General features: G+C 43.4%; 2 protein-coding genes, 1 non-coding gene and 3 pseudogenes across 3 annotated transcripts in view; 4 read left to right on the forward strand and 2 right to left on the reverse strand.

Moving 5' to 3' along the window:
• Nucleotides 1–19,514, reverse strand: part of LOC146672787 (uncharacterized) — a 46,099-nt pseudogene extending 26,585 nt beyond the window's left edge.
• LOC146672785 (protein NLRC3-like) overlaps nt 1–23,587 on the forward strand; it is a 203,600-nt gene that overhangs the window by 55,914 nt on the left and 124,099 nt on the right. The window lies entirely within an intron of this gene.
• Nucleotides 13,981–14,099, forward strand: LOC146672791 (5S ribosomal RNA; annotated as a pseudogene).
• Nucleotides 14,954–15,072, reverse strand: LOC146672792 (5S ribosomal RNA; annotated as a pseudogene).
• On the forward strand, nt 15,429–15,547 carry LOC146672793 (5S ribosomal RNA). Its single transcript, XR_014910964.1, has one exon. It is a non-coding gene; the product is annotated as a 5S ribosomal RNA (ribosomal RNA).
• Nucleotides 20,248–23,587, forward strand: part of LOC146672794 (protein AF-9-like) — a 45,602-nt gene continuing 42,262 nt past the window's right edge. Inside the window, exons 1-2 of the mRNA XM_085389469.1 lie at nt 20,248–20,379; nt 22,317–22,372. The gene's annotated coding sequence lies outside the window, so the exon portion shown is untranslated. The remainder of the gene's footprint in view (nt 20,380–22,316; nt 22,373–23,587) is intronic.

The raw sequence follows: 23,587 nt of genomic DNA on the forward strand, positions 1-23,587 counted from the left end.
CCACTGCAGGTTAACCAGCCACTCATCAGTAAAGCAAAAACTAAATGTAAATGTCCTCATGTGGAAAAGACTGAAACACAACTCCCATATATCACTAATGTAACAGATCCATTTAGGGAGAGTGAGAACACTAGGCTGGATGTGTTTTAATGCAGGAACATTCATCATGTCTTGAGTTCAACAAATCATTTACATTGAATATGTGAGCTGGATGGTTACACGATACAATGTGATTGTCAACAATAACTGCAATGAACGCTGGTTTGAGGGCGGAGTCAAGGAGGCCATTTACGTGAAAAGGGAAAGACCCTCTCTGAATCAAGGAGGGGGCCTAAGGGTACATCTGTCACCATCTTACAATGCTGTGATTGCAGCCGTTCTCCAACTCTCTGTGAATGGTACTCATTGATCAGTGGTTGTTGATCAATGGTCATGAGAATTTGCATAATCATGATTAAGGAACTGACCTCCCAGCCCATTGTTCCTTCAGTCGGCTGGTTTCTCTGACTGAAAACGCTACGTCCAGAAGAACAGAATCAACTTTTGGAGATTTACTTCCCTGATGATTGAGCACGCATCAAGACCTTTTAATCAGGCCAACAAATATCTTGTACTCAATTTTAGCAGCAGCCATTGTGACACTGATGATAAAACTTGTGTAAGAGTGCGAAGCTGTAAAAAAAAGCGTTTTTGTAGCTGAATGTTACTGGATAGCTGTTTCATCTGTAACACATCAAAATAACCTGCTAAGGTTTAATAGGCTATAAGGAACACACTCACTTCCTGCGCCCTGGGCAATAAGAGACGTTTTGTGTTTTATAATTTATTGATATGTTTGATCCTTTCTGACCTGCGTTAATGAAGCAGTCATTAGAGCACCATGTCCGCTAGAATAGTTCTGTAGTTTGATGCTTGAGTCGTTGCAGACTTGTTGAAACTCCCTCACCCGTCAAAGCAGCGTCTTTGTTATTCGAGTCCAGCAGATGGAAGTGTTTCACTGTCTGACGGCTGTCTGAAGCTTCAGCTGGATTATCCGTTTTCATGTTTGATTAGAGGTTTGTGTGTGTGTGTGTGTGTGTGTGTGTGGGTGTGTGTGTGTGGGTTTTTAGCCACGAGTTGTCCACGATAAAGCATATTGGCCTGTCTAATATTGTTAGAATTCTCCTTTGGGTTAGTTTCATTACTCAATCGGGACATTTATTTGGAAAAAGAAAAAAAGAGGGAAAAAAAAGAAAAAAAAAAGAAAAGAATTAAAAATAAATAAATAAATCCTCATAGTTTACATTTACAAATATCAAGCCGCAACATAAAAACAGAGATGAATAACAGAGTGTGGGTGAGAAGAGGTTTCATCCTAAAATGGAAAACCAGGTTGGCTAAAATGGCTGGTGCCACCAAGGCAACGACTAGTGCACTGCCGGGAAGCTTGCCTCAGGTATGCTTTTATCCACACCTGACTAGGTGTGGCCAATTAGCACCAGCTGAAAACACTGAGACGATTAGAAGCTGCAGAGGGACGTAACATTCAGTATTGATAATTGTAAATGTAAACTATGTAAACTATGAGAATTTTTTTTTTTAATTCTTTTTTTTTTTTTTCTTTTTCCAAATAAATGTCCCGATTGAGTAATGAAACTAACCCAAAGGAGAATTCTAACAATGTTAGACAGGCCATTCAATATGCTTTATCGTGGACAACTCGTGGCTACAGACAACATCTGCCATGTTGTGGACCGCTCAGTCTCCCCCTCCAGCACTGCTAATCCAGATGTTGGGTCTGTTTCCACAAGCCCCGCGAATTCTAGAGACTTATTCATCATGAAGAAAACAAGACAGTCGATCGATTTATTTGCGCAAGGGAGGCCACCACGAAAATGACCTCCAGATCCTCCTCCTCCTGCTGCCTTTTATTGAGAGACCGTTCACACAAAACACGTCAGAACAAAGCCACGCCCAGACAAGGCATTGTATGTATATGTGTGAACTTCTGTAAGAGTGTGTGTGTGTGTGTGTCAGACCTCCTGCTGACCAAAGGGTCATAAACGCAGGAAGGTTACATCAAAAGAAGCACAAGGATGTGTCTGTGATAAAAGACTACAGCCCCCCACCTTGATCCTCGAGAATCTGGGGGGAAGGACAGTGGAATTTCTTTCATCAGAGTTAAAACAATGTACAAATGGTAAACATAAAAATGACAAACATTTAACAATTCACTCTAACACCAGACCCCACCGACTCCGCCCCCCTCTCCAGGATGCTCACAGGACTCTGCAGGATCACACCCGTCTGAGGAAACGGAACTCAACATTAAACTCGCAACCTTCCACCTGCTGTCGACGGCACTGAATGAGTACGTGCAGGAGATATGTTATGGATGCCAATCCGGTCACCCCAGCCAGTTACAACACAGTTGCCTGTTTGAGCTGCCTGTGTTTTTCTTCGAGACCTGCTATGATGAGGTGATGGAAAAGCTCCGGACGCCCCGATTCATCCCGGCCATCCGTCTGTTTGTTTGCTCATACAGTGTCAGTGAGGCTAAAGCACAAATCATCAGCACTGCAGAGCGTCTTCTGTGTGAACTGAGATCAGTGCCGCACATTGTTTGCACCACTGATGAGAATGTCGGATACCTGCTAAATACCAATCATCACACCCGCGGAGTTAAATCAGCGCTGCTCCACATGATTGGAAACTACTGGTCTGGGAGACACAAGATTTAATGTACATCTGTTATAAAAACCTTACTGTGCACTACACAGAAAATTAAATAAAAACGTATGCTAACACTGTTTTCTGGTCATTTGTATTTGTGTTTGGTCAAAGTGATTATGGAAAACACGCTGAGAAAAATATATCACAACCCTGCACACCCAGGGGGTTTAGGAAGTGTAAAGAAGCTCCGTATCGCTGTCAGTGAGGCAACAGGCTTAAAGCCGTCATTACCTGACGTGGAGCGTTTTTAAAAGGAGATGACACATATACTCTTCATAAACCTGCAAGGATAGAGGATACAGAAATGCAAGGATACAGAAATGCAAGGATACAGAAATAGAGTTTTGGTTAACGGGATTGACAAACAGTTTCAAGCTGATTTGGTTGACATGCGTGAATATTCTGCGGATAATGATAATGTTAGGTACTTATTGACATGCATAGATGTGTTTTCTAAGTATGCATGGGTTAGGTGCCTTGAAACCAAGACAGGACAGGCTGTTGCTGAGGCTTTTGGTGATATTCTGAGAGAGGGCCGTGTGCCTGAAAAACTCCAAACAGATTTAGGGAAGGAATTTTATAATAAACATATAAAAAACTAATGGAGCAGCATAACATCACACATTTTTCAACCTTTAGTGAAATGAAATCATGTGTGGTAGAGCGTTTTAACCGCACCTTAAAGGGGAAAATGTGCAAATACTTAACATCAGTTAACTCGCCAAGATATGTTAATGTGATCCAAGATCTTGTACAGTCCTATAACATGTCTTATCACAGCTCTATCAAAATGACCCCCACCGAGGTGTGCAAAGATAATGAGAAAGCAGTCTTTAACACCCTGTACAAAATGAAACCCCCAAAACCGGTGACTTTTAAATTTAATGTGGGCGATACAGAGAGAATATCTAAACTACGAGGCATATTCTGAAAGGGTTACCATCAGACCTACACAGACGAGTACTTTACCATAAAGGAGCGTTTAGGAAGAGACCCTCCCGTATACAAACTGGAGGATCTCACAGGAGCTGCAGTGAAAGGTGTATTTTATGAACCTGAGATACAGCAGGTGACTATTGACAAAAACAAAAGGTTTCAAATAGAGAAAATACTTGGCAGAAAAAAAGAGGACCGAAAAAAGTTAGCGCTGGTCAAATGGCTCGGTTGGCCTTCTCATTTGAATTCATGGATCCCTGAAAAAGACATCGTTGAAGTGTGATTAACAGAGACGCCGCGGCTCTGCATACTTTCATTCTGCACTAGACAAAGACTGAGGAAGGAAGGAAGGAATGGATAAAACGAACAACAACAACGCAGGCTTTTATGTGAGCCTCTTCTCGAATGCTTCAGCACATGTTTATCAAGGCAATAAGAAATCTAATTTTAGAACAAAGCTAGCAAAACCTATTGTTTTAAATGAACCGTATGAGGTCGGTGTTATAGAATTTCAATACCCAAGACTATGCTTGTCTTTTCCACAATCAGATTCGTGAGTGGAAATTTATGATCCAGTCAAAGATGGAGCATTGTCCATAACCGTGATTGAGCTGTCTGTGGGGCATTATGCATCTGTGGCGCAGATAATAAAACATTAAAACATAACACCGACATTAAAACACAATACAGTGAAGTTAGTAACTATGTTAGTGTTATGGGCCCTCGGGGCACAGTTCTCACATTTAGAGGGAGATTGGCAGGAATCTTAGGATTCAAATCAGAAGACCTGTTTGTACTTCATTATAAAAACACATACGCACCACATCCTGCAGACGTATACGGCGGAAAATAGAACATTTTTATTTATGCAGATATCGTTGATTACCAGCTTGTGGGTGACGCCCATGCGCAGCTATTAAGAGCAATAAATATAACAGACGATGACCGTCGGGGAGCCATTCTTCAATTTGACAGCCCACACTACACACCGGTCTCGAAATCCTTAATCGATGACATAGAAATTGATTTGATAGACGACCAAAATCAACACATACCCTTTTTATACGGGAAGGTGTTTGTCAAACTCCACTTCCGACCCATAAGACACCATTTGTAAAAAATAAGGATGTCTGTCTACAACACAGATGAAGCAAAATATGTAAGATGTTATTTAAATCGGGCTGGTGGAGAATTGAATGGTTATATTGGGACCAGCACGCAATATGGCGCAGGTCTGGGAGGTTTGTTCAGCAGCCTGTTTAGAATTGCTGTACCGTTGTTTAAAAAAGGAGTCAGCATAGTCAAACCCCACCTAAAAACAGCAGCATCAGGCATAGTGTCTGATGTGATATCCAACATAACCAAGCCAACATCTACTAAGCAGGATGGCAACGGCTTGTATGTGTATACACCCAAACCTTCTAAGACCCCTCCCACTGCACGCATGCGTGATACGCCGCCGCATAAAAAGCGTAAAACGACAAAACCTGCCAGGAAAGCCACCAAACGGAGACAACCACGCGGAGTGAAAAGACCCAGAACCATGCATGTGACATCTTCTAAATGGCTCTGTTACACAACCAATCAGAGAATGTCTAAAAACAGAGCTCGATCTTTTTACTGTCCCATACACACAAACGTCCATAGAGAAAACGACCTTTATTGAAATTCCACCAGTTTCTGCAATCACAGACGGAGGTCCAATCGAGTTTAAATCTCATCGTCCGGAGAGGATTACCTGGATCTAAACGATTCCTGTATCTACACACGAGTAAGAATCACAGATGCTGACGGCACAAACTTAGGCAGGGATGCAAACGTGGGACTTGTTAATTATCCAGGTTGCACCTTATTTAGTCAGGTAGATGTAAATTTGGGGATCGCTTGATTAGCCAATCATCCAACACGTATCCATACAGAGGCATAATAGAATGTCTTATCAATTATAATAAGCAGACTTTAGACACACAGTTCAGCAGTGCTTTATTCTGTACAGACACAGCCTCGCACATGAATGATACATGTATAGAAGGGGAGAGCCAGGGTCTGGTGACCAGAGGTACTTATACAGCGAATAGCAGTATTGTTGAATTGATTGCTCCAGTACACGCAGACCTGGTTTTTCAAGAAAAATTATTACTTAATGGAATCGATCTGTCACTGAAATTTGTGCGCTCTAAAGACGAATTTGCTGTCATGACTGGAGCTAACACCGCGTGTAAAGTTAAAATCGTCTCTGCCAGCTTATTTTTGAAAAGAATCAGTGTCTCACCAAGTGTCAGGCTGGCACACGGCAAGGCGCTGCATCATGCAAATGCAAAATATGCTGTAGACAGAGTTTCTTTAAAGACCTTCTCCACACCTGCTGGGGCAAGAATATCAACTAATTTATTTATGGGCAGGTTGCCTAAATTTGTCATCATCGCCTTCGTGGATAACGAAGCTAATCCTGGTTCTTTTACACGTAATCCATTTAATTTTGAAACTGTGATATAGAATTCATGTGTTTATACGCTGATGGACAGTCGTATCCGGCCAAACAATTCCAGCCAAATTTTCAGAGAAAACACTACACCAGAGAATTTTATCAGCTGATACAAACCACTGGAAGACATTTAAAGGATAGACCATTGGCCATAACATGTGAGGACTTTGGCTACACATTATTCTGTTTCAATCTGGAAGCTGATGAAGGACATTCAGGGAACGTATCGTTAGTTCAAACAGGGAACGTGAGGCTGGAAACCCGTTTCAGAAATCCGCTACCCCGAACAACGAACCTGGTGTGTTACTCTGTATTTGATTCAGTCATCCAAATATCTAATATGAGACAAGTGCTGCTGGACGACTACTAAAGATTCAAAATGAATACAATAGAACTAACCAGCATTGTTAAAAGGATTAGTAACAGGGCTCATCTTCTAGGCGTCTTAGCATGTGACCAGCTGCCAACAAAGCCCATCAGATATCCATGCATGGGCATTGTGAGTACAGATCCATCAGACTTACCTGGGAAGCACTGGTTGGCGTTCTATATCACAAAGACAAGCAAGGGCACTTTTTTGACAGCTTCGGTAACTCACCTGATACGTTTTCACCCGAGATAAAAGTTTTTCTTTTAAAAACACCGCTCGGATATTGTATTCTGGGAGACAGGTTCAGAAGGACTTTTCGGTAACCTGCGGACAACACTGTGTGTTTTTTCTATATCATGTCCAAAAAGGAGCGTCTTATTCAAGACTAATTAATATGTACAGTGATAACCTTGTTTGTAACGATGCAATGGTTTGTCATTTTGTTAACAAAATAAGACCTGTTTCTGCATGTTTTGAAAATAACTTTGATTGTGTGCAGCGCGGATACTGATTCAAGTAACAAATAATAAAAGATAACAGAAGAGAATATCGTTTCATCTGATATTTATTTTCACCTAATTGTTAAAAACATTATTTAGTAATAATAAAATCTTTAAACATCAGCACAGAGTTCAAAAAGTAGTAAAAAGGGGAAAACTGTCATCTGTTTAACAAAACAATATAGACATAAATAAGAAAACCCCACATAAGTAGTAGTGTATAAAAAGGGAAACAAATGCGAGGGTAAATGATCTTTTTTTAAAGAATAAGAAACACAAACATAATTTTAAAATTCATTAAAAATCGATCCACCCGCTTCTACTCTGCCTTGATTTTTTATGTGTGGTAAATAAGCTTTGATCGCTCAGTGACCGCTTCTTGTGCAAACCATTTGTTTCCACACTCGGGTCGCCAGTGTCGCCTTTATATTGGCTAATAGTCCTCCTCACCTCAGCATTAGGAAAAGCAGACAGAGGAACATTTAAGCGGGCGAGTGTTTTTAGAAATGTCGACCACCCTGCAGGCCATGAAACATCTGTTGCTCTACGTGTTGCTTGATCAAATCATAGAGATGCGAACCTCTGATTCTCTGGTTGTCAATAATAATCTCACCCTATCATTCCAAGAAACTCCCGACGCACGAGTGAGTGCTGTTAAAATAAGCTCTGCATTTTTTCTGCTCCTTTTTGCCATATAGGACAAAATCTCATCCCAAACATGTCTTTTTGTCTGTCGCCACCAACATTGCTTTGGCGGTCAGATGCATCCTGACTGGTTTCAGAAGGCAAAGATAGTGTTAGCACATTTTTTTCACTCATGTCTTGTTTCACAAGTGAACGGTATCTCTGAAGAATGGCAGAATACTTTTTAGCCTTCTCATACACATCCAAATCTGCAGCTGCAGCACTTCAACCATAGCTTTGTCTCGCTCGTTTTGCTCTACATGTCTGACGGAGCCTGTATGTTGTTGCTGCTGATGGTTTAACATGTCCAACTGATGCTGCGGGACCAAAAACATTTTCTGTGTGTGCTCCATTTTCACCTATTTGCTATAAGACTGGTGATGAAGGGTATGGCAGTCCCTAATAACGGTAGCAAGAATCCTCCAGATTGGTTGATGGAGCTTCTCTTTTTCAAACTTTTGACCTTTTTGTCTGCAACCAGCCTGATTACTTTTTTTCTTTTTTAGTTGTCTGTACTGTTGATCAGTCAGCGGGATAACACCTTTCAAAACATTGAGCGATATCTCACACAGAGCATTAATAAAATCCCTGCTTGCATTACAAATAATATTCCTCCGTACGCTGGGTGGGGATTTATACAACAACTCCAACAGTGCAATGTTTCTCTGCATCCGTGAATACGACATCCTTTTTACCGCTTTAGCCGTTTTTTTGGGGATATAAACAACTTGACGATCTGACAACAAATTGGTTCTGAGTCTTAAATACTCAGGCGTCTTAGATTTATAATCGATTAGAAGATACCCGTATGGGGTGGATGTGGCATCATTAAAAGCTTCTAAGAAGTATTTTGTATTACCTGGAAACATCTGTCTACCTAAAACTGAAATTTGATATTTATCTCTGGGGTTGTTAAACAGAGTTAAATAATTAGTGTTGAACGAAATTGTTGCATAAACAAATTCTGAACTAAACACATGCAGCTCAAGTTCCTATGATGAACGCATTGTGTGAACACATTTTGAACTTCTATGCTGTCAGACGCAGTATTCATCACATCGTCTATAATGAGCAAGTTGTTCTTATCCGGAGGTAAAAGGACATCGTCACTCAGAGACTCCGGTATACCATTCACAAAGGTGATTTTTCTTATCTGAAGAAGTTGATTGTATAAAGGTTGCCAGCAGGAGTAGATGTAAACAATATTGTCAATTTTGGTTGAAATAATAGTAGATGCTTTTTCAATGATGCTTTTGACAAAGAAAGTCTTTCCACAATTACTCGGCCCGCTAATAACTAAACTAAAGGGTGCTGGAGCCTCCCATCAAAGGCTTGATCCTGATCAGTATCCATAAGGGAGTGTTGTATAGTCAGGCAGCACCCTTCTCTTGTTTTTTTTTTTTGTTTTTTTGTTTTTGTGTCCCGTTTGGATCTTTAGCCATCAGAATTGTTGTCTTAAGGCCAAGAAAGATGCCAAGCGGATTTATTTTACCAAGTGGATCATCATGGCCTTGCCATATTGGTCCATTTGATTGACCTTTATTATAATTATGAATTTATTTTATTTTCAGTTGCTACAAACGGGACAGACATGACTGTGGGATAGGACAGGGAGAAAGAATGAAAGAAAGAGAGGGAGAGAAAGAAAACCAAAGGGGAGAAGAGACGGTGAGAAGGGGGGGAAGAGAGAAAAAAAAACAAACAAACAAAAAAAACAAAACACCTGGGTCACCTGTATGGAGAAAAAAAAAACAGAAGAGAAAGCAAACAACAAAGAGCAACATAATAAGAAAAAAAAGCACCATCACAATAAACTAGCTAGCAGTAGATATCAATAGTTACTAAATAATAAACGATATTGTGCAGCATGCAAGATAGAGAGCGCACAATGTGCTTTGAGGCAGCAGCCAAGAAAGCTGTAGTCCGCGTCTGTGAATACCCATGTGTACACCTGTGTGCATACCTGTGTGGATCAGCATGCTTGCATTCCAAAGGTTTCTCCATGTAATGATCTGCTAGGGAGTGTGGGGGGGCCACAGCCCTGTCCTCTATGGTATGAAGCAGGTATGGAGGAGATCAAAACTCCAGACATCCAGAGGCCCCCAGAACACAAGAGACCAAGGAAGACCCACAGAGGGGCAGCCGCGCCACTGTCCCAGTAAGAGCTGAGGAGAGTCCCAGATGAGGGTTCACTCAGCAGCCGCGGAGCAGAAGCCAGGGGGAGTTGCAGTGACGCGCCCGTGAGCTCCGCCGGCAGCCAGCTGTGCCTGAGTGACCGAGCCCCAGGCCGAGAGGCCGGGGGCACCCCACCTCCGAAGTGGCCCGAGCGAGACCCAGGCCCCAGGCCCCGACAAGCGGCCGCCAAGGAGTGAGCCGGTGTGTACCCGGACGCCCACCCCCAGACACAAAGAACCACCAACGCACCGACACCTGAGGGAGTCCGCCACCGGCAGGGGAAGTGGTGGTGGGTGGAGATAGGCCTCCAAACCTTGGAGGGCCTGAGATGTCCCCAGAGAGGTGGTGTCTGATACCCAACCTGACGTATAGACACAGACATACAGGCACACACAGACACAAACATCCATTCCCACCCTCATGCTCTCATATGCACTTACTCCACACTCAACCGACGTGGAGACAGACATAAAAAGACGCTGTATACACGATCACACTCCCCAAGCGTACTCTACGAACCGGGTCTAGGTACCCTTGCCCCTGGAGGGGGGAACTGCACCCAGACCCAGGTGGTGATACCCTTTTCCCTGCGGTGGGGAGAGGCAGACCGCCCCGACTCCGCAGCAGCAGGGAGGCCCCACACCCCAGACCGCAGTCGGACGGCCAACTCCTCCTAGCCTCCCCGCTCCAGCAGGCCGCAGAGAATGGGGGTGAGAGAAGACTCCAAACCTCCCTCCACCTGCTCATTGTAGTGTTGATGCATGTGTGTTCTAAGGTGCAATTAAAACCCAGGAGGGCATGGAGCTACCTGCCAGAGAGCAGCAGGTAAGCGCATAGTCCCTCCTGCTAGCCTTCAATGTCTACGTGTATTTAAAATTGAGAGGTGGGCAACGATGCCAGGGGTGGGGTGTACACCCTGATGGTAACTTGGACTCCGTGTATCGTGCCCACCCCCAAGATCCTATATGTATGTGTAATGAGAGTGTGAGTAATGTGAATGTCTAAGTTGTGGGATAAAATTGAGGCAGAGGCAGCCAGAAGGGGACAGAGGGGGGGGTTGCCTCCTCTGCACCCTGGTGACATACCCCTACTCCAAGGCCCTGCACGTGTGGGTGGTTGTGGTGGAGCGGGAAGAGGGAGGCAGCTGGAGATGGGGAGGGAAGGAAGGGAGGGGTAGGTAACCCCTCCCTGGGGCCAGCTCCCCCGCTGACCCCAGTAGGCACCCCCATACTCCGCGACCCGCCAGGGAAAGGGGGCCCAGGCCCATCCAGACCGGGGCCCAGCGCAGCAGCGCCCCCCGGCCCCACAGAGCCCGGGACAGTCCACCCAACCCCACCACAGAGAAAATTGCACCCACCCCCCCATCCACTCATCTTCCAGACTACATGAGACGATAGACGCCCAGGCTGAGATCTTCCTCCACCTCTCCTGTATCTCCCCCTCCTGCAGAGAGTTCCTGAGGAGAGGAAAGCTCCTGCAAGGTGTGACAATCTCCCCCACCAGTTGAAGAGCCCCCCAGGTGGCTCGACGCACTGGCGGCATCATGCGCCAGGGATGGGCCCCCATGCACCCACCCGCCCACAACCCCGGCAACACACAAACCAGGACCCAAGGCCCCGAGGCCCGACCAGGGCCCCAATCCAGAGACGGAGCGCCACCCAGGGGCAGACAGGCTACCAGGTCAGTAACCCACGTCCGTCAGCACAGACCCTCCCCTAGCCCCGCTGCACGCAGCCACGAGGACACGTCAGAAAAGAGCCCCCAACCAGACATGACCGCTACCCCGGGTTGAGCCCCCCAAGGAAGATGCCTCCGGGGCATCCCCCGACGCCCTAAGCCTGTCCCTACCCCCACACCAATCACAACATTGAAGGCGGGACCAAACTATGACCCCCCACCCCCACTAGGTGATGAAGCTGATCAAAGGAGCTCAGAGCAATTGATCTGATGTGGTGGCAGAGGCTGTATCAAGACTAATGTAATCTAATAGATAATTTCTATATTGGTTAGAATTAAGATTGTTTTTATTTTTCCAGTTCATGAGGACAGTTTTCTTGGCTATGCATAGGGCAGTGAAAACCATATGGGCTATATTCTTTTCTGAAGTGACATTATCTAAGCTGCCCAACAAACACACTAAGGGGGAAGTTGGAATGTTACATTTCAGACACTTTGATAAGTCTTCACATACCTCGCGCCAAAACTTCTGCACTGGTGGACAGAACCAAAGAGCGTGAATGTAATTGTCTGGTGTATTGCCTTGACAGTGTGAGCAGTTGTTGGAAGATGTAAAGCCCATCTTGAACATCCGATGACCTGTATAGTGCACTCTATGTAGTATTTTGTATTGTATTAATTGCAGACTGGGATTTTTAATCAATTTAAAGGTTTTTAAGCATACCTGAGACCAGAAGTTTTGGTCTAAACTGACTGATAAATCTGCTTCCCACTTTGCAATAGGAAGGGATATTGATTCATCTAATTTAGAAAGTGTTCTGTATATTTTAGATAATAATTTGGGGGATTTAAGAGTAAGGAAATGTGCCGCACTTGGTGGTGTTTGTAATTCAACTTGACTGAGGTTAAATTTCTTTTTTATTATGGATTTAATTTGTTGATATTCTAAAAATCTTTTCTTGTTGATCCCGTGTAACTAGTCTGTCAAATGGGATAAATTCTGTTCCCTCTAATATATGTTCTAAGTATTTAATTCCTTTACAACTCCATTCTGGGAAATTAATCATATTATTGTTTTGTAATATGTCAGGGTTATTCCAGATACAGTGGGGCAAAAAAGTATTTAGTCAGCCACCGATTGTGCAAGTTCCCCCACTTAAAATGATGACAGAGGTCAGTAATTTGCACCAGAAGTACACTTCAACTGTGAGAGACAGGAAGTGACGGAAGTGAGAGGTAAGTGACGGAAGTGACGGACAAGGTAAGCGACCCATGTTGTAGGTGACGTCAGACGCCGGAGATTTTGGCGGAGAAAAAAAAAGCAAATAGTAGCATAGAGTTTAACAAAGGTTTTTCAAGCTTCAGTATTACCAAATATACTAATCAATTGTCATATAACTAACACCATCTGTCCTATCATCTTTAACACCCTGGATGACAACGGGGAGAGTTTAGACGCTCTCCAAGATTACATCGACCGCTGTTTTCAAGATTTAGTAATGAAGAAGGCTCAGGGTGCATCTTCCCCGGCCAAAATTGAGACGCCGTCATCGAAGAGATGTCGCCCGGCAGACTCCCCCGGTACAACATCGCCTGCCGGCAAAGACATCGCAGACATCCTGGAGTCAATCGACAAGCGATTGTCCAGTTTCGATACGAGGCTGTCCCTGGTGGAGATTTTACACCGGGAATTTAAATCTCTGAGAGAATCCCTGGAATTCAGCCAGCAGCAGGTGGAAACGCTTGCCGCTGAAAATGCCACGCTACGGGAGTCAGTCAAATCTCTCACCGATAACGTGACCCAGCTAAACATTGAAAATAAAAAAGTAAAAGAATCCGTTATCGATCTACAAGCCCGTAGCATGAGAGATAATCTTGTGTTTTCTGGTATTCCAGAATCTGCCGGAGAGGACGCAGAGGCAACGGTGAAAAGCTTCATTAAAATCCACCTGAAGCTGCCGGAGGACACCGTAAAGAACATCGATTTCGATAGAGTGCATCGCTTGGGGGGCGTGCGGTCGCGGACCGGGAGACCACGGCCTATTGTGGCCAAATTCGGTCAATTCAAACAGACGGAACAGGTGAAGAGTCGCGGCAGAGAGCTGAAAGGAACGGACTTCAGCGTGAACAACCAGTTCCCCAAAGAGATCCTGGAACGACGCAAGGTCCTGTTCCCAGTTCGACGCAGCTTTATCCAGAAAGGCTCCCGTGCTGTCATCGCCGTGGACCGGCTCTACGTGGACGGACAGCTCTACCGCGACCTCGGCACCACACCGTGGTTATATTGACTGCACTCCAGATAAGAACCCGCTACACTCTTTTCTTATTCATTCACACTTTCTCCTTTAACATTGGTTTAACCTAGTAATATCAATATGATGTCATAGCAGATATAACACCGTCACCCTCCGTCATTGCTTTAATTGGAATGTTTCCATTTCGTTTCGTGCCACACCACCCTGAACGCGCCCGATCTCGTCTGATCTCGGAAGCCAAGCTGGGTCGGGCCTGGTCAGTACTTGGATGGGAGACTGCCTGGGAATACCAGGTGCCGTAAGCTTTTGCATTTCAACACACAAATGACAGTTTAAATATTGAAACGGATCTGAGGCACTCTTTAAGCTCATTTTCGAATAGGATGGTTAGTGAGTCTCATGCAAAGAGCTCTTCCACTCATGTAGTAATGTCAAATTCTTCAAGCGTTACATCAATATCACTGTACATGCACAGAGCACCTGTAGATGTTTTTGTGCAAACACTCACAATTGTTTATGACGTGAATATTGCAGCATTAAGTCTGCATTATAACTGTGCTGTCATGTGCAGCTATTAAAACTAAAAGTAGAAACTAATCAATATCCTTCACTCTAAATTGTTTTTTAAATCCCAATAAATGGGTTACAGTATCTACATGAACCCCGTTGTCAAGGAAGCCTCTCACTTACGGCCATACCAACCTGTTCTCATCGGATCTCTGAAGCTAAGCAGGGGCGGTCCTGCATAGTCGCGTCACCTTCACCTTGCTCCATGTTAGAAACTCCATGATATCGTGTTCCCTGCTCAGGGTAGCACACTGATGCGCATTTATTCAGTATTCTTCGGGGCCGCAGTCGGCAGCCGATAAGAGTTAAAACTCGTTGCACAAGAGTGTCAGGTTGACACTGTGCCCGCTGCACGCTACAAGGTTAACAAGTTCCTCACTACTGAGCCCAGACGGACTAGCCGTAGACATTCTCTACATTTACAGAATAAATAAGTTTGTGTATTTCCTAAATATTTCTTTCCTATTGTTCTTTTGTTTTGTTTTGCACAAAAGCGAAATGCAATGAGGAGCGTTGTCATGAAGCTTTTCCTCAAGCTGCCTCCACTGAGTGAGCAGCGGGGCCCTCTGCAGTTTGTGTGTGGAAGTGCAAAAGCTTAAAGCACCTGGTATTCCCAGGCGGTCTCCCATCCAAGTACTGACCAGGCCCGACCCTGCTTAGTTTCCGAGATCAAACGAGATCGGATGTGTTTAGGGTGGTATGGCTGTAAGAGAAAGGGCAACTCAGAAACGACGTTTTTATACATGCTGTAATGACACATACACGCTTACGTTTTTGTTTTCTATATTTAAGTTAAAATGTCCAAACGACAAAAATGTTGGACTTCCAAATCGACCCAACACACTGTGTGCTCTCTGTCACTTTAACACTGTGCTGTAATCAACGAACATGTCTTCTTATCGTGATGTTACTGCAGGAAAAGCATTTTTGGAGCTCAATTTGAAGCTGCAGTTAATAACGAAGGTTTGCATGTTGTCGCTGTAACATATGAAGTTTAGCACAATAATATATACCAAACTGTGTGACATTTGGCACCAATAAAAGGTCTTTTTCACAGCTCTTTCATCGCTTACGGCCATACCACCCTGAACAAGCCCGATCTCGTCTGATCTCGGAAGCTAAGCAGGGTCGGGCCTGGTCAGTACTTGGATGGGAGACCGCCTGGGAATACCAGGTGCTGTAAGCTTTTGCACTTCCACCCACAAACTGCAGAGGGCACTTCTGCTCCTGCTTGTGCTTAGAGGCATGAGAAGTTAACATTTATGGGTGATAAAATCTTTTTTCTATATTTTTAACATGAGAATATCAGTTTTCCATCTTGTGTTCCAGAGTAATCGGACAAAAGACAAACAAGGAAAAAAGAGGCCAAGTGTCTCACCTATAAAACAAAATTACTGTTTTCTGAATAGTCTCACACAGATAAACATTTGCAGGGAATACCTTTTCCTTCAAAACAAACGCCACAGACTGTGTTTTTCTTTACTGATTGTATTTGAGTAGAAACTCAGATTACAATGGCATCAGTGCTCATAAAATGATTTAACTGTAAAAGTAGGTGTAGTGGATCACTTTGCATAGATCTAGATAAAAGTGCAGTAAGCAAAGACTACAGTGGTCATTGAGCAGCTGTTCCTATAATGTGAATCTGGGATAAAGGCACAGATTATTTGTTTGCCTTTGTTTCCTGGTTCTTTCTTTCTTATCCAAATGGAAAAAGAGAGCATAAAAGTACTGTTTACAAGCAGCTTATCTATCTCATTGTGCCCACTATCATAAAATCTTGGTTGACTGAGCACTGAGCCATCTACCACTCGAAATTGAACCTGTGTGGGACAACAACAAAGTCCAGTATACTAAGTTTCAGTAATGTGCAGTTTTTTCTGTGGAAGATGTAAATCTAAATAGATGTCCTATTGTATGCATAATATACCACTGAACTTTATAAAACAACTTCTAAAAGCAAATTTCGATTTATTTTAGATTTTCTCAAATCCAAACAGTGCTAAAAGCATACACACAGTCAAATATTTTTCATACGAGGTGCTGAAGGTTCTGCAATGTTCTGTCAGTGCGCCCCAGGGCAGCTGTGGCTACAATGTAGCTTGCCATTACCAGTGTGTGAATGTGTGTGTGAATGTGTGAATGACTGAATGTAGTGTAAAGCTCTTTGGGGTCCTTGGGGACTAAGTAAAGCGCTGTACAAATACAGGCCATTTACTGTGCGTGTGTTTATGCTCAAGTGTATGAATAAATTAGTCAGTTTTAAACAGTTGCAATTTAAACAGTAGAAGAGTGGCACTATATTTATATATTTATAAAGAATTTCAAACAACAATTAATTGATGCTCAAAGCAGGTTTATTTAATTAATATCCAGATTTCCAATTAGTTCCCAATTCATTCAGCAGCAAATCACATCACCAGTCACTTCAAGGCTGTATGTATTATTGTAAGGTAGACCCTACAATAATACATACAGAGAACCCAACAATCATATGACCCCCTATGAGCAAGCACTTTGGCGACAGTGGGAAGGAAAAACTCCCTTTTTACAGGAAGAAACCTCCGGCAGAACCAGGCTCAGGTCGGGGCGGCCATCTGCTGCGACCGGTTGGGGTGAGAGAAGGAAGACGTTTGTTGTAGGTCTGATTGAAGGACTGATGTGATGGTAAGTTGTCTGCTGCTCCGCTTTGAATATTGAGAGATTAGTTGATGGATTTCAAGCCAAATTGTGCCCAAGTTTAAGACCACATTCATTGGTTGTTTTTGTTGATGTTAATGTTTTGGGCTTTTTTTCCACAAGAATTTCTAGCTCCCCTAGAATTCTGGCCACCCAAACGATGATTGCTGCTGAGAGAGCACAAGGTTTTGTCCCTCTGTACTATTCATGTCAGTGCAGGGGGTTCTCCTTGAGAGGCCAGGGTCGAAAAAGGGATGCTTCAGAACCTCCGAGGGTGTTATGCGCTGATTTGCATCCAAGGCCAACATTTCTTTGATTAGCCTTACAAATAATGTTTGGCCATTTTCCGGTCCTCGCCTAACTTTCAGCAGTTGTTCGAGGTCATCGAGACACTTAAGTTTTATATATCGAGTTTCCTTGGATCGATAATCTGTCTCGTATTGAAATTGTTCTTGGGTCTTAAATGTCCAGCGCTGTTTGTTGTAGTTATCCTCGATGAAATAGCTGTCAGTGTACAAGCCAGACTCTAGAAGATGATCTGGTAGCTGACCCTGGGTTTCAATTATGAATTTCAAAACATCATAATCGTCTTCCCCAGGATAGAGAGGCACCCCTGTAGCAAGCTCCACAGCTACCAGCCCCAGAGACCACATGTCGATTGCTTTGTCGTATGGAGTGCCAAGCATAACCTCAGGTGCACAATAACCAATTGTCCCCACACAGTCACCAGGAATCACTGCAGAAGCAGGACATGCGAGGCCAAAGTCTATGAGTTTGACTTTGACGGGAGACTCACTGCGGTTCACAACCATGATGTTTCCAGGTTTGAGGTCAGCATGCACTATTCCCACAGAACCCAGGTGGAACAGAGCATTTGCGAGCTGATGCAAAATTGGCCTGAGTTCTCTCATTGGGAGACCTCGGTTATTCCGGTCCCCAATGTAGTCCCACAGGCTTTGGTCGAGGAGTTCGAAATTCAAGCAAATGCGCTCTCCATCGAGGAAATAGCCGTTCCATTCGACAATGTTGCACCTGTCTGGATCCAAGCGTCGTAGCTGCTCCAGAATGAAAATTTCCAGTTTTGCCTGGAGCAGAATTTCAGGGTCGCTCTTGTTGACTTTAATAGCAACCGTTTTGTTGTTTTTTGTATCGCGACATCTGGTTACCAAACCAAAGCCTCCTTCTCCAAGGAAGGCCTCTACCACGTGGTGATCTCCTAAAATGGTCCCTTCCATTATTTGAAGATCATCTTCAGAGGCAGATGGGTTGGCTGAGGTGTTGATGTCTCTTTTTAGAGGAAATTCAACTGAGTTTTGGAAACTGCAGCTGAATTTTTGCGATCCATGACTTTTCCAGCTTGAAGGCTGCTGAGAGAGCACAAGGAGTTCTCCCCCTGTACTATTCATGTCAGTGCAGGGGGTTCTCCTTGAGAGGCCAGGGTCGAAAAGGGGATGCTTCAGAACCTCCGAGGGTGTTATGCGCTGATTTGCATCCAAGGCCAACATTTCTTTGATTAGCCTTACAAATAATGTTTGGCCATTTTCCGGTCCTCGCCTAACTTTCAGCAGTTGTTCGAGGTCATCGAGACACTTAAGTTTTATCGATCGAGTTTCCTTGGATCGATAATCTGTCTCGTATTGAAATTGTTCTGGGGTCTTAAATGTCCAGCGCTGTTCGTTGTGGTTATCCTCGATGAAATAGCTGTCAGTGTACAAGCCAGACTCTAGGAGATGATCTGGTAGCTGACCCTGAGTTTCAATTATGAATTTCAAAACGTCATAATCGTCTTCCCCAGGATAGAGAGGCACCCCTGTAGCAAGCTCCACAGCTACCAGCCCCAGAGACCACATGTCAATTGCTTCATCATATGGAGTGCCAAGCATAATCTCAGGTGCACAATAACCAATTGTCCCCACACAGTCACCAGGAATCACTGCAGAGGTGTTACATGCGATGCCAAAGTCTATAAGTTTGACTCTGACTTGAGACTCACTGCGGTTCACAACCATGATGTTGACAGGTTTGAGGTCAGCATGCACTATTCCCACAGAACCCAGGTGGAACAGAGCATTTGCGAGCTGATGCAAAATTGGCCTGATTTCTCTCATTGGGAGACCTTGGTTATTCCGGTCCCCTATGTAGTCTGACAGGCTTTGGTCGAGGAGTTCGAAATTCAAGCAAATGCGCTCTCCATCGAGGAAATAGCCGTTCCATTCGACAATGTTGCACCTGTCTGGATCCAAGCGTCGTAGCTGCTCCAGGATGAAAATTTCCAGTTTTGCCTGGAGCAGAATTTCAGGGTCGCTCTTGTTGACTTTAATAGCAACAGTTTGGTTCTTTTTTGTATCGCGACATTTCGTTACAACACCAAAGCTTCCTTCTCCAAGGAAAGCCTCCACCATGTGGTGATCTCCCAAAATGGTCCCTTTGGATATTCCAAGCTCATCTGAGCCGAAGGATGGGTTGGCTGACATGGTGTAATGTGTCTGTTTGCGCTGTGGATTGGTGAAAAACAAAACTGAACCTGTTTTGCTTTCTCTCGTAAATTGCTCTCAAAACTTCTCGAAAGGGTTTTAGTTGCTGCAGGTCAACGTCCGTTAAGCATAAAGTAACAGGTGAGCGCTCCTATTTATGGGTTTTGGGATCAAAGCAAAGTTATGACGTCAGAAAGGATCAAAGCAAAGTTACCACGTCACAAGCGATCGAAGCGATTCTAATATGTGCGCATGCGCACATATGAGAAGCGATCGAAGGGATTCTAATATGTGCGCATGCGCACACGTGCTTGTTTGTGTAATATTGTTCACACTAAACTTGACCCTAATCAATTTAATATCAAAGAAAATGTTAGTTTTGGAAAATTTTAAAATGACATAACTGACAGTTAAAACATTTTTTGTTCATGTATTTGTATTTGTATTGTCTTCGGGGTTTTTTTTGCATACCATGTCAAGCTTTTCTGTATATAGTCATGTCGTAGATTTCGGAGCAAACAAGAAATTGAATTGGATTTTAATATTGCAGTGCTTGGATTTCGGATTTGGTGCTTAAAACTTCTTGAAACTGTAACCGTATTTCATTCACCACAAATAACTATCTGATTGAATAGTTTTCTTATCAGATAGAGAAATAAAACGAGTCGCAAAGTCTAAAAGCAACATTTCTCTGCCTGGGCTGTACCTCTGCACGTTAGTCTGTTTCAGTGTGTGACCCCCCACCCCCTCCCTGATCAGTCGGGGGTGAGTGCGCTAATGTGCCTGGAGGCCGTTTTAATGAGTGTTTGCTGGAAAACGAAAAATACAAGAAGGATTTGTACGTTTTCACAACGGGGGAGTTTGCGTAAGTACTAGTAAATAATTTTCTCGAGTGTGTACGTTACACATGTTATTTGTTTAAAATTGGTATTATTATTTTGCTAGCTAGCAAACTCGCGCGATAAAGGATTGAAGTGCACTCAGTGCGATACAATACGGTGCCGCTATTCTAACAGTTAGTTATTGCAGGGTAACTTGTAGAATATGCTGTGAATTGAACCAAGATTACACAGCAGTAGCAGTAATACGAGTTATTTCCCTCAAGTGAAAGCGTTAAACGTTAGCCCGATGCTTAACTAGCCAACGTCAGGCTTTCTGATTGAAGGCTAAAAGCGACGTTGTCACCAAGTAAACAGAATATTGATGATATTTTTGTGTATCGCTGCAGCCTTTTCAAGTATTAACCTGGTGTCTTTGGGAACAGCTTAGGGGGAAATGACGGTAATATGACTGAACCGTATGGGAACAAAGAATAGGCACTTTTTTGTGCTACCGAAGTTTCCTCGCTTTCATTCAAAATCTGTTTCTCATTAAACAATTGAAACATGATGGCTTCAAGCTGACATTGAGGCCTGTGGGGCACTATCAGCCACTGAGACAGTAGACAAGTGACTATTTCACACTGCCTGTTTATTTAAGGGAGATGAACAGTACATTATAACTGTACATAATAATATCAATGATGATAGATTAAATAAATGGGTTTTTGAAAGACGCTTGTGCATTTTTAAAGTCTAAAGTGTTGAATTGATCTGAGTATGTCATCTGTTCAAAGCCTCTCCCAGTCAGTGCTGTTCTCTATGCCTGTCTTACTCTACATGATGTTATTAGCACAAACACTTTAAAGGTGATAATTAGGTCTACAACAATAACACAGACTGCAATGTAGTTAAGCGTCTTACAGTTAGTTTTGAATGAATGAACTTAAAAAACAACACAAGCAAAGATCTGTCTCCTCCTGTTTTTTGTGTCACATAAGAAAGAAGCATCAATATCTGATGAGAAGACTTATTAATTTGGCCTTTCACGTGGTCTTACTCAGGTGATGCGAAGTGAAATATGCATCCTTTTTATGGTAATGTGCTGGAAAATGTTGAAAATGGACATTAAACGTGCTCACAAAGTGCTTGAATTTGACCCTGAAAGGTGTATGAACCCAGAAAAAGTCACACTTGGAGTAAAAACCTCTCATAGCAAGTTAATCATATTCAATTGATTTGATGCTTTCAGCACAAAATTTAGCCACACAGTCAGGACAGCGTCTGATTTACCTTCATCGGTAAACGTGTTTATGCAGTACATAGTAACAGTGTGGCTGAGTCCTCTGGTTCAAATCAGTTCCAGTACATTTGGAGATGTAAGTCTTAACCTTTCACATGCATCGGGAAGGAAAAAACATTTAATCTTCACAGTACTGCCGAAGTGCAGCGATACATTGTGAAGTGCACATTTCCATTTCTCATACAGTACCGAGCAAAAGTCTTGAACCACCCCCTTATTTTTTCGTGTTTTGCCAGGTCAGTCTGTGTTAACGGTGTTATTAACTGCATTCTTCAACTAAAGAAGTGAGAACAAATGATGTGGGCTTTTGTTTTTTTGCAATAGGCTGCAAGTAAATGTGTACAGATACAATTTAAAATTGGTTCTTTGTTAAGTTTTCTGGTCCTTTCCGTGACTTAGGTGTCTGTTTATGTTTGAATGTTTCAGAGATTAGTGTGAAGGGTCTTAACAGACAAAAAGTGGTCAAATACAAGCCCTGGATTAAAAATGAGAAACACTTTAAAAAGCCTGGAGAGCTATTCCTTAATACCACTTTAAAGATTACAGGGAAGTCCGGATCCCTGGAAGCAAATGAGGGATGGCTCAAGACTTTTGCACAGTGCTGTACATGTCATGTTCCCTGTTTTATAGCTCAGCTCAAACTGACACGTTCCCACTAACTGCTTCTCATTTTCTCCACAGTAAACTTTGACCACTTCCAGATACTGCGGGCCATCGGGAAAGGAAGCTTTGGAAAGGTAATGCAGCCTCCATTTTTCACGCCACTTGTATATTGTTTGCCCTTAATTACCCACCACGGTCGTCATCTCTAAAGAATCAGTGCAAGCGAAGCGAAATGTGCTGGGATTACACTTTAGTTCTCGTGTGCTGCTGTTATTTAATAACAGTTATAAATGCAGCTTATGTAATTATTTCTATAAAGTCAGTTAGAGGAGAGCCGATTTCTATTTCATCTCACTCAATCTAGGTGGGAATTTTGACCCCACGTCTCAATTTAATTACACAGCACATTGAATGTCTGGATGAGACTTCAGTAATGAATTCAGGACTGTGTGTGTGTGTGTGTGAGATACACAATTGGGGCTGCAGAGATTGGAATAGTTTACCTTCATTTTAAATATCACTGCCCTGTGCACATTGTCGGCTTTAAAATTCAAACTTAAAGAGTTTGTAAGTAAACTGGCTGAGATGAGACAGACGATGCACCGGGTCCTCGTCTGAGTGCTGGCTTTCAGTTGTGCTGTCTCTCTTGCCCAGCCATGCACACACAGACACTGTGCTACACTTACACAGTGAGACAGATGCTCACAGAGACGTCCAGATACATTTTGTCCTCGCTGGAGGTCATCTTGTGTTTTTTGGCCCACTGTGGCCTCACACCGAGCTCCTGCTGTTTTTTGAACACTTTAACAGCACCAGTCTTTAGCTTCCTGTTGAACACACAGTGGGGGGGTGCAGGAGGTAATAAATCAAGTTTGATTATCCTAATTTATAGCTGTCTTTATGTTAAGGATTAAAATAAAATTCACAAGAGGAAGGTGTTGGTGTGTGTGGTTGGGAAGAGAAGGACGAAGCTAGAATGAAGCACAAACAGAGGGAGGTGTTTGCCTCTCGCTGTAGCGCTGTGAAACACGATCTGTAGATTGCAGCTTGTGTAGGTGCTCCAAGAAAATGGGTTCATTGGCATGCAGCACTGTAGATGTGCACGTATGCACTCGCGAAAGAGAGAGGATGCTTGTGTTGCTGAGCTCGTTTTTGCACAGCAGGAAGATGTGAGGTAGGTTGGGGCTACCTCATAACTCCCCGCTGTGAGGCTGCCAGATGGGAAGAAGAGGAAACCGCCTCGTTGTCCTGAAACGCTCGTTTTCCTCTGCTCACTTTTCATCTTTACAATCTCAGCACTTGGGTGTGTATCTTCTTGCAGTGGGCCTCTCAGTTTCATTCTTATTCAT

The sequence above is a fragment of the Rhamphochromis longiceps genome, linkage group LG3, assembly GCF_057381845.1.
Source record: "Rhamphochromis longiceps isolate RC_006_pf linkage group LG3, R_longiceps_female_GT1.1, whole genome shotgun sequence".
NCBI lineage: Eukaryota > Metazoa > Chordata > Actinopteri > Cichliformes > Cichlidae > Rhamphochromis > Rhamphochromis longiceps.